We start from the raw sequence: 13,366 nt of genomic DNA on the forward strand, positions 1-13,366 counted from the left end.
AGTACATAGTTGACACATGATGAACTGCTGTCAGTATCATCCTATAGCCATAAGCATCATCATGCAGATGAATGAGACTATACCTTATCTGCAACCAAAGCAAGTTCTTTTCTACACTGCACTGAATGCACACAGGGCCTCCAGATGCATCTCCTGCCTCCCAGAATAGTCACAGAAGGGTCTTTCCATTGAATTCTAAAGAAATTGGACCATATCCTAAGGAACACAATTATGGCTTGGAGTAAAATAGAACTCTTCAACTTCAGTAAATGGAGTCACGCTTGTTTATGACAGCTAAAACAGCTCCATGTGAACAAAATAATTCTCTTAAGCAGCTCAACATTCAAGTATAATGTATATTAGTATAGTACATCAAATCCTTAAAAGCATTCCCTCTAATAATTAGTCAGACAAGTATATGAAACTCTTCTTATCCAGACAGCTAACAAAACATGATCCATTATCTACTCCCACCTACTACTTCAGTAGTTGGATTTGGTACTTTTAAGGCAAAACGTAGCAAGTATCCTTAGCACGCTACTCTACTGCATTTAGGAGAGGAAGTAAGGATTAACTGAGCCAGTTAAAACTATAAGAAGAATGTAGATGGGCAACTACATCCTATCTTAGCTGGAATTAGGCCATGACATTGAGGTTAACCCCCCTACTTGTGCAAAAATACCATGGGTTTTTACTAACCACAACTGGTCAGGATTTCAGTTTAACAAGCCCATCCACAACAATAATACAGATTTAAAAAGCATGCATAACATCCTCTGAAAGTGTGATATTATAGCACAAAGTACTCACATACTTGTATATCAACTGTAATCTAAAACTAGGCAAAATGAAGCGAGATTGCAAGATCACCTAAATGCAAAACTTCCACAGTACAAACATCTGTTTAAACATGAAGACTTCCCAAAAGCGTCACCTCAATAGATTTGGAGCATTAACAGATAGCCTCTGTAGAACAAGTTTCTATGAGTAATGAGGAAATTTGCTGCAGTCACTGCCTCCTCCGCACTGGGACACTGACCAATACAGTTGACAAAGTAAACAATTCAACAGCAGCCCTTCTAGAACAGCTCTTCAGCAGGGCAATTAAAGTCACATTTATGCTCTGGCATTAAAGTCACATTTATTCCAGAAAAGAACATCCAGATAGGGAGCACCCTGCAATGTGTTTTGCTGATTCTCATCCCCCTCCTCACAAGTAGGTCTTTGGACATTACGTATTAATTCTCCTTATGTTGTGTAACAGTTAGTTGGGATAAGTAATGCATCCTATCATTAAAATTATTATTTCCTGCACGTGCTTCTAATTTGCCATAAAGTACGGTATGTAAGAAATCATCCTATCTTCAATAAAGCACAAAAATACTATCTCTTTTTTTGTTTCCAATAAAAGATATTTCAAGCAAGTAGTAAAATTTCAGTGGTATATGGAAGGGGTCTTAGAGAAACACACACACATACACACAAAAAAAAAGCCCTACTATAAACAAGCCATCATTCTGGTAAGAGGAAATACAAACAACCAGAATAAAAATAGTTGATGCACAAAAGCCATAATGAGGGGGTTGCTCAAAAAATAACTTCTACTTTGAATGGTTTGGATGAAATACAAATTATCCACAGAAAAGTGTGGACTGGCATAAATGTTTGTACAAAATTATAAGTATATTTCTAGAAGTATGCAAGAGACAACCGCCTGCATGCTGCACAAGGTCCCAACAACGCTCTGCGTAAGTGCTAGTGCACACAGTCCAAACCACTGCATTTTAATTACTATGCAGCCTCAGATATATTGCCTTTGATATGGAAATGTTCTTGTTCTCTCATCTTCACATACGGTCTCATGCACAGAAATCTTTATCTGATTCATAAAAAATAAACTAGAATCCAATCTCAACACCTGACCTCAGTGCTTAGAAGTTTTTTACTAAGCACAGTGTCACTATAAAAAGAATGGATAATATTGGTGTAAAGTTAGATATTTTGAGCAATGATATGAAGGATTTGCAGTTAGGAATCAAATCAATACTTCACCTCTGAGGTTTTAGATTTTCCTGTTGCCTTGTATCAGACAACCAGAGAAACAATTGACTACACCTTTCAGTCTAGATCAAGAAGAAAGATGAAAATATTTAAGTGACACCCCGTCATACCACCGATAGAAAAGATGTAACCTGGGCACTCAGTGTATGAAATAGATCCTGAAATTAAAAAATAATTAAAAAAAAAAAAAGTCCTCAACATTAAATTTGCCATCTTATTTTGTGTGTTTTTTGTTTCTTTTTTAATTTATACATAGCATTTTTGTGCATATTTTAAAGGCATACCCTATGAGGTTTACACAGAAAGAAGCAAAACGTATCCCGAGCTTTATCAAACAACCAAAATAAATTGAAAGAATATTTCAGATACAAAAGTAGGACATTTGGTATCTTATATCAATACGTTGCCTATAAGAAAGCTAAGAATTTTTGACTTTGACAAATTCCACCCGTCACATAGAAATCATTTAATACTCCAATCTATTTAGAATATCCTCCTAGCTCTATAAAATTACCATCTCTTCTTATAAAGAATATGATCTGTGTAACCTCTCTATAGAAGATAATGACCCATCTGTAAATCATTTTGTTGCAGGTTATCTGTTTTTCATCACTTCTAGTACCTGCCTGTGCCTGATATGATACCCTTAAACACATTAACTTGATGGAATGTTTTGCCTGACTTCAAAAAAGCATCAATTGATAGATATTTATTCTCCACTATAAATGAATGACTCTGATTAGCCCAGTTTACCAATACATCTAATTTTATATTACTCTTGCCAATTCACAAAGCTCAAGAAATATTTGATTAAAATCATTTCCAAGCAATGATTTTCAAACTCTTGCTACTGTTTTCTTTCTTCTTAATTTAAGGAGACAAAACAGTAAACATAAAACTGATACGAGGATGTTAAAATATACAAGAGGAGGAAAGAAATGTCTATGTACAGATTCTTGTTTCTTTAAGAGAAAATCCATTTTTTCAGGTTCCTGTTGTACTAATTGAAAGAGAATTATTTAAAACTTCACTGAATACTTGAATATACGATGGGTATGTGCAGCAGTTTCACCAGTGCCAAAGAACTCCAGACTTTTTGAAAGACAGTAAACTCAAAATTGGCAGGAAATCTCTCACAATGATGTCACAAATATTTGTTTGTTGCCACAGAATAATATTTTAAAAGAACACCTACTTCTGCACTGAAAAGGCTTTGGGAATGTGTAATCATCCAGTTTTATCACGGCAGAAATCAGCTGCTTTACGGCAAATGCATCTATCAGATCTCTCCCTTCTTCAAAGATCTACATTTAAGCAAACATACATGTGTTTCACATAGACATCAGACCAGCTTTGTATGCCACCTTCCTAATGACAAGACTTATCTGAATTTTGCTTACAATATGGTTGTTTACAGTTGCTGTTTATACAATATGGTATCATGATCTGCAATAAGATATCAGCCGTGTATCTGAAGATTTCCAAATAGACTGTTTAAAATAAAAGGAAATCCGGTTTATATATTTTTGGGAAAAAGTCTCCTAAAGTTTCTATTGTTGCTCTCCTACCTAAGGGGACAAAACCAGAAAACAGCGTATAGTAAATAAATAAATAAACACAAAATGACACTGAAGGGAAAAAAAAAGACAAATAGGAATCAGCTAAGTCAAAAACTTGGAACGTGCACCTGTGTGTTTCGCTGCTACTCAACGAATACGCCGTATGTGAGCTTCCGAACACATCACACAGCAGTACTTCTCTCACAGGTTCTGACATCATGTAGAAATGTTTCAAAGCCCTGTCTCCTTGATTTACTATATTAACTGAAATGTTTTAAAAATATGTCCTTGTATCACTTCAGCTGACATAGCTTATATATACACAAACACCCCTATTTACATAACTTTAAAAACATTAGTCATTACACACAACCTCTGCCAAACAAGCCCACTGATCTTTCAAGTCACACTATGGAAAGAGAAATATACATCACCCCATCGTACGGGGTGTAAAGAAAAGTGCATCACTGCTTCTCCAGCGGTTTTTGTTCCACAAAATAAATAAATAAATGGACAGAAGCCTTTTCAGTGTGATCCATGCACTTTTAAGGGTGAAATCAAACCGAGTGTAAAAGATTAATGGATATTCTTCCTGAAGTGATATCTCCCTAGGTGATTATAGCGTTTAGCAGATATAAGGTCATGACTAAAGAAACTTTCTCCTGCCCACTGAGAACAAAATATTTGGTCTTGCTATCCTCTTGCACAGCTCTGCCCTTTATTAGCACGGGATACACCGAGGCCTCTAAGAACAGCAGATGTACATGGACACATTCAACTAAAAAAACGATCAAAGATGCAAAGAACATCTCCAAAGGCACTTTTCCCCACCACACAAAAGAAGTCCAACTGTAAGTAACCACTAGCAATTGTTGGTCATGTATTAAGAACCGCTGGCTAGGGAACAAGCACAAGCAGTCCCCAGTTGTCAATAAAATCAACATGACAGGCAAAGGCAGCTCACTTTGGACATCAGTTATTCCTTTCTACAGGTCAGGCACTGACGGTCTAATGAAGGAAACTGACAGGCTCCACTTGGTTTCTCTTCTCACTTTCACTAGGGTGTAAACGTAAGAAGAAAAAACTGAAGTTACATAAGTTCAGCAGAGAATCAGTAACGTGCAGCGGAGACAGCCGTCTGTCTGACTCCCTTTGCACTATGTGTTGTACGCATGCCACTAGTTTGCACCCAATGATACAGCTGAAAAGGGAACCAAGTGAGCTTCGAGGCAGCCCAGCTAGTCTCTCAGCAGTACCGCAACAGAGTGGAACTGCGAAGAAGAGAGACAAAAATGCATTTAGCAGAGGATGCGAGATTGCAGAGCAAAGGGCCTCTTACTTTCTCTTCACTTAATGAATTCAAGTTCTGGGGGAGGAGGCCGGAGAAATCAGAGGGCGCTGCCACTGGCCGCCCGCACGGGTCGCCCCGGAGCAGGGGCCGCCGGGCCCCCCTTCCAGTGCTCCAGCCGGCGGCAGCAGGCACTCGGCCAGGCCTTGCAGCTCGGCCGGGGCAGGGCTGCGTCCCTCCGCCTCCCCCCCTCCCTCATCCTCCTGCCGCAGGAGCGTGGTGGCTGCCCGGGCAGCGGCCTGGATAGCACTGGGAGCCGTGCCCGGGGCTCACCTTCCCCTCCCCCCGGAGGAGCGCGCTCCGGCTGGGCTCGCAGGCGATGCTGGCCGGGCTGCGCTCGGGGCACCGGTTCCAAGTACAGTGCCTGGTTTGGTTTCCGTATATTCTTTGGCTTTTAATAGCTAGCTGAGGAAAAAAAGAAAGCATTATTGTTTTCCTTCTTTCCTTCTCTCATTGCCTATTCTAAATTTGACTCCAAAGTTGAAGCGGTTGAATTGGCTAATTCTGAATACAGTCTATTGAGAGACCAGACACAGCAGTATATCCCTGTATAGCAATAGATACAATGTGCTGAATTGGCAGTCTAATTATAAATGTGGCATTTGGACCTCCTTTCAGACCCAGTGCCACCTTACCTTATGAGGGAACTTCAACTACAGCAACTGTTCAAAACAAAATGCCATTACAGGATCAACTTCACCCAACACTGGAACCGGCCAGGGGATTGTTTTACAAACAGCCTTTCTCACTTAACACAAGAATGTATTATAAGAAAAAGTTATGGATAGTGCAGAGTCTGAAAAAAAAGGCGTACGTAGTTTCTGCCAGGTGTTGAGCTACTTCAAACTGCAGCATACTCCACATGACCTCATTATTTTCTTTTAAATGTACTCACTATAAATAGATTATTTCTTAGGTTTACTCGAATGAGCTGCTAGGTACGCTCGCTGTTTATACTCTGAGTGCATATGTAACACTGCGAGAACAGAACCACGCGAAATATCCAGGCTTGAAACAAAAACCTGCAATAAGATATTGCCAAAGAACTCACGGTGTGCTGGAAAAGTTTGTAAAGCCTCTTTTCCAGAGGAATATTTGTATATAATGGCAGACTTACGCACACATATCTCACATTCATTCTTACTATTTGCTTTATGGCATAATGGCTTAATTAAATGAGTGGGCACAAGCACGTCAATAAAACAAGTCAAGTCAAGTCGAAATCTCAAAACAGGTTTCAAAACTACTCCATTACAAGAATAGGGAGAGGGAAATTCGTTAATTTTTGGACCCGAAACCCTGCTGGGAGACCGCATAAAACCATTCTCCTGCCCTCACGGCCGGCTCTGAAGATGGGAACACCAAAAATGTTAAAACGAGGGTAAAAGAAAACAGTAGGAACAAAGTGCCGCTCCTGTGCCGGAGGCTATTTAAATTAGCTTAATAAACACACACCTTATCTCCAAACAGCAGGCGAAGATATATGACTTTATCAAAGAAAGTTTTACCGTCTGTGTTTTTGGGAAACACCCCTAGGACAGAGCTAATCTGGCGTCCCCAGGCCCCCGGCACGCTGACTTCCCGCAGCCCCCCCGCCACGCAGACACAACACTAATTGTCTCTTCACGTTGCCACTTTCACTCCTTCCCTTCCTTCAAAAAAGAAAAAGAAGAAGAAAAACAAAAACAAAAACCCACACACAAAAACCGCTGTGAAACGGTCCGCCGAAAGCAACGACAGCAATCAAATCGATATGATCAGTGCCTCTGATTGACCTCGAGGCCCTGCTCTGCTAAAGCGCACAGCCCCTGCTGCAAAGCGGGTTAACTGCTCGCCGCTGTCGAGCACAGCCAGGAACCGGAGCCGGGAAGCTCTCCCGGCGGAGGAGCAGCTCCCTGGCAGCTCAATTATTAACGCACGCGTGTAGGTACCTGATCGCATCGCGCCTATACGATCCCCCTCCCGCACCTAAGAGCCGCGCTCCCGCAAGGGCGACCCGGCGCCGCCACACGCGTGCACGCGTTCCCCGGGCGGCTCGGCGGCAGCGCGGTGCCCGCTCCTCCCCGGAGCAGGGCAAGGCGCGGAGGTTCTCTCATTAGCTCCCACTGATGACTCCTTTCAGGATCGTGAATGGAACAATTGTCAAAAACTGCGGGAAAAAAAAACAAGCCCTGAGACTATTATATACAGACACAGCTTGTGTGCGCGCATGTGACATTTTCAGGCAACCCAGATTTGTCCGTAAACTCTTCGGCATTATTCGAGATAAAGCATTCAATTGCTTATACGGTTAAAGAGGCCGCTTATCCCCAATCAAAAATCCGAACAGCTTCGAAGGTAGCGAACGCCAGGAAAAGCACGAGCTCTCCGCCAGACACACCTTGCCTTCCTCGGATCCTACGGCACTGCCTGTAAACAGCTGCGCCGCGCCGCGCAACTGTCACTATTTTATTTTAAAGGCAGGATAAGAACAGCAATAAGAACAAGTGAAATACTTCCTGAAAACTTACTTCGCATTTAGTTTAGGCACTAGTCTTTTTTTCAGCTCGCAAAGGAAGCCGTTTTGTCCAGGTTAGGTATTGTCTACTTATGGATCAGCCTCTGGCTAGGGGTTTATTTTAATTTATGGCTTATGCATTCTTTTAAGGTCGATTTGCATGACCTCCGGCAAAGAGCGACGGCGGCGAGAACTCCCGAGCCGGGCGTTGCCGCAAAGCGGCACGCATCGCCCCCTCGCCGGGCGCAAACGGAGCTCTCCGATGATGGAGTGCTCTTTTCCCCTCTCCCCGTGTATCACAAATTAGGGCGCGATATCGACGTTAAAGTTTTCGGTAGAACTTTATCCGAGCCCTCTGCTCGCGGAGATAAGGCGGCGCTGGGAGCCGCAGAGCCCCGGGACAGTGCCCCGCCGTGGCCGAGGCCGGCACTGCCGCCCGCAGCTCCCGCAGCTTTGTATGGCTCCCCGCTCCGGGGACGGCGCTCGGTTGTGGCCAACTTCAAAGCGCTCACCCACCTCAAACTTAAAGGAGAATCTAAAAGCCCCACTGAACTCCCGTCGCCTCGCTCCATGCCGTGCCCTCCGGGGTTAGCCGCGAAGAGAAACCCACGCGAACGCTCCGGAGCGGTGACAGCAGCGCTCCGCTCTCAAAGATTTATTTCGGATTTTATTTTTCCTCTCTCCCTCTCTCTCTTTCTCCCTCTCGTGTTAGTTCCTTGCGTACGATCTCTTCCCGGCACCATGTGTTCGCAAGCCGTGGGGGAGCTTAAAATACAGCGCTGATCTGTCACTACATTTTAAAATAAACTCTACTCGGGGAGAATGAGAAAGCGTTGTGATTTGGGGGTGCTGAGGTCCCTCGGTATCTCTAAGCCTCGAGACTCGCGCAGCCCCGGAAACTCGCCCGGGGACGAGGCTACAACTAGTTTTTGCTAAAGAAAAAAAAAGAAAACCAACAACCTCGTGGTATTAAAGTAAATAATCGTGCAGAGGGAGGAGGGGGAAGGGGTGCAACGCTAAAAGCCAAACAACACAGCTACCTCCGGACGCTGTTCCTTCACTCAATTGCAACTAACAACCCATTAAAGACAGCGCAGGGGGAACCGGATTCTCTCCTGCAAAGCGACATAAATCCAGCGAAAACCCATTAAACCACCACCGCCGCCACCAAGCAACGCAGCACTACACACCACAGCAAACAACAGGTATACAACACAATAGGGCTTGTTTTTTCCTGGTTACCTCCTCGGGATCCAGTGTGGCACAAAGCACTGGGAGAGCCTCCTTTTTTTTTTTTTTTTTGCAACGCGCTTCGGTAATTTTCATTAAAAAAAATAATAATAAAAAATAAAATTAAGAAAAAGAGGGAAGGGACGGAAGGGGGGAGAGGGAAATAAACGGGTAGTAATTTGGTAAAATAAAAGAAAGTAAAAGAAAAGAAATGAGCTAGAGTCTGCTGGTGTTTCTCCGGGCCATGGATGTGCAGGATCCCGATCGTTAGAAGTTTGCGGATGGGTTGCCTGGAGATTTGCTTACAATCAGGTTCATTATTATTATTTTTTTTTCCCTCCTGAAACAAGTGAAGGCGATGGTTACTGCTGTCAATCTTGGCAATCAATGTGAGCGGCCATGTCGTAAGTATTCAAAGCATTTCCCGTCGTGCAACATCAGAAAGTGAGTGGCCAGGGCATTGATCTGAGGAAGGCAGAAGGAGGCAGGGCTCCCCCGCCCAGACAGCACAGGCAAGATGAGACAACACAGAGAGAGAGAGGGAGAGGAAAGGCTGAGAGGGAGAGGGAGCCTGGGAGCGAGCGAGCGGGGAAAGCAACAACTGCAGAGAAAGTGAGCACAAAACAGAAAGTGAAATCACCCCGGGCTGCCAGCCGCATCCCCGAGAAGCTATCACCACTCACATTGCTATTAGACAAATGAAACCTTAAACCTCTCTCCTCTAATGACCACTGATTGCCCGGAGTGGTGAGGAAAGGTACCAGAAAGTTACCGGGAGGGGGGCGAGGGCGGGCAGGGGGAGGGCGGGCGAGGGCCGGAAGAGGGGGAGGCGGGGGCCGGGGGAGCTGCGGGCTGCGCGGGGGGAGCGCAGGGGGACCCCGGCGCTCCCCGCCCGCGCGCCGCTGCCCGGCACACGCCGAGCGGCACCGTTTGGCTGCTGCCCGAAAGGGTGAAAAAAAACCAAAAAGAGCAGAAGGGGAAGGGGGAGAAGGGGGAGAACGGGAAGACGGTCTGCGGGACGCGGGCCGGGCCGGCGGGGAAGCGGGGACGCAGAGGGGAAGCGCTCCGCGAGAGCCCGCTGACAGCTGATAGATAGATGGTGCTCTGAGGAGCCCGATCCCACAGCCCGGCCGGAGTAAAAAGCAAGCGAAACTCGAAGTAGAAATGACGCGGGAGGTGGGAGTGGGGCTGCGGGAGCCCGAAGGAGGGGAGGCAGAAGGAGCTCGGAGCCCACAGACCGCTCTGCGGAGCGCTCAAAGGAAGGCACGAACGTGAGCGCGACTGACAGGGGCGGGCAGGTAGGGGCCGGGGGAACGCTGACTTCGGACGGACTCCCGCCGTGATGCCGAGAGCTCCCAGAAGCGGCGATATACGAAGATGTCCCTGCTAAAAGGCACCAGGCAGGGTCTCGAGTACCGATTTAGGAGCTCACGCTCCCTTGAGAGTGCCAACTGGGAGAAAATCCGGGAGTAGGAAGGGGGAAACTCCGAGGAGATGAAGGAGAGTCAACCAGAGGCACGGTGTGCTGCAGAGCCAAGAAAGTCTCTCTGCCGTATTTTTACATTCCAAAGGTAAACATAAAAGAGACTTTCAAACTGTCAGGGGCCCGCAGATCAGGTGGGCAAGCAGTTCTGCAAAGCTAACGTCTGCCTCTTTTGATATTATTCACACCTATAGGCTAAACTGTTGTTAGGATGGGAGTGCGGAAAGCAACCTCAAGCCCACAAAATGAGAGAGAGAGAAGTTCTGTTGATTCATCTCTGTATTTTTGGCACTTTCTCCCCATTTTCCAGAAGGCGCCTGGAACAGTTAGTAACAGAGAAACTTTTAAATTTTAAAATAGCTTCATAACTTATAGAGGCCAAAAAGACGAGGAGAAAGCCTGATTTCACTTCCCTGCTCTCACAAGCTGAAATCTGCAGGCTAGCTTAGAAGCAGAAGCCCTCCTGCAAATGAACCCTGTCTCCTCATAAGGACGTGATGAAAATTGGGCATTACTGTGATGGCACACCTGATCTGGCCCTATTTCATTTTCTTAACAAGATGTGAGGCTACAAGCCCTGCTAGAGCAGTGCCCATCGCAGCCCCCACCCTGCTATCCGAGGTGCTGTCGTCCCTCTCTGGTCCAGCCCAGGAAAAAAGAGTTGGAAGTCAGAACCTCTCAGAACAGTGAACCTGTCTAATAAGGGATTTGTTGATTATTTCACTACAATAAAAGCAGCAATCGAGTCTTATTCAACAAGCAACAAGCACGTTGAAACAACTTGAAATTTATCTAGTAAAGCTTCCTCATAAATTAGCTGGCTGAGGGCATAGCAGCTAATTCCCATACATTCTTCCAGTTTTAATAAAAGATCCTAAAAGTCTGTAATTAGGAGATGGAATAAATGGTTAGATTGGAAATACCGAGTTTGTATTCACCTGTGTACAGCTAGTTCAAACTATTCACCTCGCTGCAGTTATCTACGGGATGGATTTAACAACAGGAAATAGCTTCCTGTCCAGATAGTGCTGCATCCTCTTTCATCTTTAATTGTTAGAATCCCTGTGCCAGGTCAGTAGCATTTTCCTTCTAACGCATGTAAACCTGCCGCGAGTAAAGGAAACACCTTGACTTTATGCACGACCAGTACCTTTGGCGCACAAGAAATCCGAGTACTGTAAGAAGACAGAGGCAATCAGAATATAAGGATGAAGCATCCCGCCCGAGTTCGCTACCCCGTCGATTTGTTAATGGAAGATTTTTTTTTTTTCTTTAAAGGAAAACAGATGAAAGATAACAAGCACATCCTCGAAGGTAGCATCCTTCTTCGCACAACTTCTTAAGTACGAGGCGGCAATGAATGGGACGAGAGATAAGGAAGGCGTCAGAACAATTTAGCCGCCCACCCAGATCCGAACCAGAGAAGCATCCCTCCGCGCTCCCGAAATCCCCGCGCAGGGGCTGCCACTCGGCTGGGGCAGGGCACCGCAGGGATGCGCCCGCGTTCCCAGGCGGAGCGCGAGTAACACTCTCTAGCTTGTTGCTTCCCCGTGCGATCAATTAAGTTACAGATGCAGCACACAATGCCGCAGAGTTACAACTTCTCCGCGGTAGAAGACGAGGGCTCCGTGGGCACTGTATGCAAATGTGCACGTATGTGCTCTGCAAAGGAATAATTGCGCTTCCCTCTTTGTTTGCATAAGTGAACATCCGCCGTACGCACGTGCAGAGAAACGAGTAAACGCTTTAGCTTTTAGCGTTACTACGCGTTTAGAGACTACATTTTACATTTCTTCTCTCGCTTTTCTTCATTAAGGCTAGAGACGGGCACAGCAGCCAGCGGAGGCAGATGTTGAGGAGGGATGCGGGGCTGCTCTGAGTCCTCGCAGAGAGAAGGAATCAGCCTCTCGGTTCACGTCGGGGCACTTACCTGCTCACAGCTGGCAGCGCATTTTGTGCCGTCTCTTTCATTAAACACATAGAAGTAAAGCAGCGTTCAACAAGCAAAGCAACCTGTCCGTGTGCATCTTTGATAAGACGAGCAAACCCCAAACTCCTGTGGAGTTGGTAGAACAGTTTCTGAAGTTTTCATTCAAAGGGTGAGAAATTCCGCCTTAGAACTCATTCGCCCCATTCTAAACTCCCCTCTCTCCCCCAGTAAATGCCGGACAATTAACAGGCATATTTCAAAGTTCCCTCTGCTGACACTCTCCGACAATGAAGACTTTTTATAGGCTTGTTAAAGATGTTCAGGGAAAGTTTTGCAAGATAATCAACAGCATCTGAGAGAAAGCTGAAGGAGAACTTAAAGTCTGTTCATCCTACTGGGAGAAAGTTTTGTTAGACAAGATAAAAGCATATCCCTGCAGTTATCTTCATAAGCAACGCCATCAGCTGATGTGAGTTCCCCTAGAACAAGTACCTCTGGTGATCCTGTCAAAATTTAGGGGACCTTTGCATTTTGTAACGCCCAAAGCAAAGGATCTGACTGGGAAAAAAAAAAAAAAAAAAAAAAAAAAAAAGAACAAACCCAAAACCTCTGAATTCTTTAGAGCGTCATCTGCCAACACAATGTATTGTCCTGGCAGAAGCGGGAACGAGGAGGTTTTAATTTCACTTGAAACTGTGCATCACCCTGACGGTGAAGGAAAAAGCCGCAGCAACAATCCCCCCTCTTCATACCCCCGTTCCTTAAAAAAATGGGGGGGGGGAGGTTAAGGGCGGGGGAGGGGGGGATAGAGAAAAAGGGGAAACCACATAAACTTTTACAAAGAAAAATAAAAGCAAGTTTGACACGAAAACCCCTTCCTGTCTAGGAAAGTTCATTTTAAAGGTCCCCTCTGTAAATCTAAAGTGCAAACACCAGGCTAAGGTAGTGAGTGGCTGGAATTTGCATGCTGATAAGAGAAGGCTGTTGTACTTACAGTGACAGAGGGCAGGCTGCGGAAGAAAAGCTGTTTGTGTTAGCCTGAGAGTCACCCAGGGCTGCAATGAGAAGAGAAGAGAGGAGTGGGAGTGCCAAGCTGGATACACCTTCACCGCATCTCATCACATCTGCCAGCCTCTCTCTCCCTCTCTCTTTCATTTCCACATTCCCTTTGTTCCTGAAAAAAAAAAAAAAAAAAAAAAGAAAAGAAAAAAAAAAAAAAGAGAGAGAGAGAGAGAAAAAAAAGAAAAAGAAAAAAAAA

At 45.1% G+C, this 13,366-nt stretch overlaps 1 protein-coding gene and 1 long non-coding RNA gene across 30 annotated transcripts in view; one reads left to right on the forward strand and one right to left on the reverse strand.

Annotated features, from left to right (window-relative positions):
* SOX6 (SRY-box transcription factor 6) overlaps window positions 1-13,366 on the reverse strand; it is a 389,870-nt gene that overhangs the window by 344,134 nt on the left and 32,370 nt on the right. For 6 of the 28 annotated variants that reach the window (XM_085548565.1, XM_032444750.2, XM_085548579.1 and 3 more), the window contains one exon: window positions 13,103-13,282. The gene's annotated coding sequence lies outside the window, so the exon portion shown is untranslated. Of the gene's footprint in view, window positions 1-6,899; window positions 7,076-7,348; window positions 7,430-7,478; window positions 7,618-7,981; window positions 8,119-8,707; window positions 9,094-13,102; window positions 13,283-13,366 lie in introns of those variants that run through there. The other 22 variants (XM_085548561.1, XM_085548581.1, XM_085548553.1 and 19 more) reach the window with 9 other exon arrangements.
* On the forward strand, window positions 8,529-12,186 carry LOC107314665 (uncharacterized). Of its 2 annotated transcripts, none has more exons than XR_001555553.3 (3): window positions 8,529-8,670; window positions 9,046-9,452; window positions 11,457-12,186. It is a non-coding gene; the product is annotated as an uncharacterized LOC107314665 (long non-coding RNA). The 2 variants fall into 2 exon arrangements; XR_014946461.1 differs by having other exon boundaries at window positions 9,046-9,099.

This window comes from Coturnix japonica, chromosome 5, assembly GCF_054131305.1.
Source record: "Coturnix japonica strain WE chromosome 5, WE-NBRP24, whole genome shotgun sequence".
NCBI classification, from domain to species: Eukaryota; Metazoa; Chordata; class Aves; order Galliformes; family Phasianidae; genus Coturnix; species Coturnix japonica.